Source organism: Protobothrops mucrosquamatus, unplaced genomic scaffold (assembly GCF_001527695.2).
Source record: "Protobothrops mucrosquamatus isolate PMUCROS unplaced genomic scaffold, P.Mucros_1.0 scaffold115, whole genome shotgun sequence".
NCBI classification, from domain to species: domain Eukaryota; kingdom Metazoa; phylum Chordata; class Lepidosauria; order Squamata; family Viperidae; genus Protobothrops; species Protobothrops mucrosquamatus.
In genome coordinates this window covers 35,641-38,500 of record NW_015386487.1, presented here as the reverse complement: position 1 = coordinate 38,500, position 2,860 = coordinate 35,641, and positions in this window count along the sequence as shown.

Sequence of the window (2,860 nt, the reverse complement as noted above, 5' to 3'; positions counted from 1 at the left end):
GTCAGTAGTAGAATAGGAGGAGCCACTAAAGTTCATCACAGGATATCCTGGCCATGTGCCAGTTTGGAATGCCTTTGTCTTTGTGCAAACCAACCATTTAGCACGCTTGGACATTGAATGTAATCAGGTACAAGTGAATATGGAGACACTATTGATTTTACCGACTTAATGGACAAATATTCACCAACTGAACGCATCTTCAGGAATGTAAGTTTCTGTTAAGGATTCCCGGATTAAATATTTGTTTAAATCCATTTTGTTGCATTATCTGTCTGGATCTGTATTGGAAGGCAACTCAGTTCAGGATCCGGAATATGATCTGACACTCTCCAACATCGCTAAGACAATTTGCTGCAATCAGAGATTTATGGTTTGGTTATATTGTGTTGTGTTGCAACGACTGTATTAAAAACAGCCTGTATCTTAAAAGGTTATGTAGTCCAAACTGATGGCCTCTATCTCTGCCTCAAGTTTAATAAATCTCTTCCCTGGGTCTCTATGAGCAGAAATAATCCATTGGGAAGCTTCTGCTGTAATGTATATCTCGTTTCTAAAGTATTACAAGGCCTTTCTGTGTTTCTCACGAGACAGAAAAAAAAACCCCCATTGGAAACAAATGCTCGCTATAGTAAAACAGTGGAAATAATCAATATTAATAATAATTTTCATTAAAATGTAGCATGTGAGTTAATAATTAATGCTGCATAATTTATTTGCTTAAATTGCGATCAAATTCCATTTTCATGCCCTCTCTGGCTTGTTTTTATAGCTTTTAATTAATGTTATGGATAGGCCCACATTTTTAGTGTGTCTTTGTTGGGGGCAGACACGAAAGTGGGAATGAAAACATATTTCCAGCAATAAACATGTCGAGAAGCAGCCCAGAACAATTCATGAACAGCAAAGAAAAAAAGAAAAAGAGATGATAAAAGTGCTCCAGCTGCAAAATTCTGAAACAATGAAAAAACGGTTATTTTACCAGATGGTGAACTTCTACGGCAAAGAATGCAGAAAAAGACCTGTTGGGCTGAAAAATGCACCTTTTCACACACACACACACACACACACACACCAATTTGCACATCTTCACCATCTCCCTCTCTTCTTACCCACCTAAATATCACCCTCTGGACACAAAAAAAAGCCTTAAGGAAGATGTAAGGACCCACCCCACTTTGCATCTTAAGAAGACAGAACTCTTGGAATAGTTCTTCCAACAGGCATCATTTATTAAGAGAAAATGGTTGCAGGTATTCTAGACAGGACTTGGGGTCCAAGCTCTTCCATTCAAGGTTTTAAGGGGTCCCCCAGTAGCCCCACCCCATCACCCCCTTCTTCCAGCGATAGTCCCAGGCATTACATTCCCACCCCCTTTTCCTCACTGCCGGGAAAGGAGTCTTCAGAGAGGAGTACATGAAAGGTAATAGCCCCATTGTTATGGTTAGTCCTTTTGGTGATATCCACATTCAGTCCCTTTGAAGTTGAAATGGAGGAGGTGAGAGCCATAAAACCCCTCTGCTCATCTCCCTCCCCCTTCATCGTATGACAGAATCCAGAGAGGGCAGAAATGGGGTTTTCCATAGTCGATAACTAGAGATGAATTATAATTGGATTCTGACAGAAGAGCTGCAAAGCACCACGAAGCGGCACACAGGCAGTTTCTCGACCTAGGCCACAATGGAGCCCAAAATTTATGTTGCTAAGCGAGACAGTTCTTAAGTGAGTTTTGCCCCATTTTGTAACCTTTCTCGCCACACTTGTGAAGTGAATCACTTAACAATCACAGTTGTTGAGTCCCCATTGACTTTGCTTGTCAGAAAGTCATAAAAGGGGATCCCGTGACCCCAGGACACCGTGACCGTCATACATATGGACCAGTTGCCAAGCATCCAAATTTTGATCACGTGACCACGGGGAGGCTGCAACGGTCATGTGAAAAACAGTCCTAAGTCACTTTTTTCAGTGCTGTTGTAGCTTTGGACAGTCACTAAACAAACGGTTATAAGTGGAGGACTGCCTGCATCAGTCTCAGGGCCCTAGCTGTTGGTCTTAAGGAAGTGAAGCGAGTGGCTAGTTCTTGGGAGGGTGCAATTTTCCTGCAGGGATTCTGGGGGAAATGTCCTTCCTTCCTTCTCCCAGCCTCTCCACAGTCCTTCCTCTTGTCCAGAGCTGCAGTGCGGAGGGAGACAGCCCGTCCAGAGGAGGAACCATCCCAGGGAGTCTCACCCTTCCTGGACCTGTAAGGTCGCTGGCCCTTGGCAAAACTTGAGAAATCATAAAAATCCAATCCTGAGAACTCAAGCAGAGGATTCTTAAAGAAACAGTACTTTATTTTCGATCGAAATAAGTCCTGGGTGGGAATACAATCTGAACACTGGCAGCAGTTGCGTTCAGAGGTGCCACACCTTAGATCAGGGGTGTCCAAACTTTTTTCAAAGAGGGCCAGATTGGATGAAGTGAACGTGCTGCAGGGCCGAACATTTTTCCGAACATTCTTTGAACCATTACAATTAAATGCAAATGAATTATTTTATGCCTCTTTCCTCTCCCTCTCTTTCCTCTTTCTCTCTCTCTCTCTTTCCTTTCCCTTTCCTCTCCCCTCTCTCTCTTTCTCTTTCCTCTCCCCCTCTTTCTCTTTCCTCTCTCTCTTTCTCTTTCCTCTCTCTCTTTCTCTTTCCTCTAACTTTCTTTCCTCTCTTTCTCCTTTCTTTCCTCTTTTCTTCTCTTTCCTCTTTCCTTCCTTTCTCTTTCCTTTCTCTCTTTCCTCTCTCTTTCCTTTATTTCTCTTTCCTCTTTCTCTTCTCTTTCCTCTTTCTTTCCTCTCTCTCTTTTCTCAATCTTTTTTCTTTCCTCTTTTTCT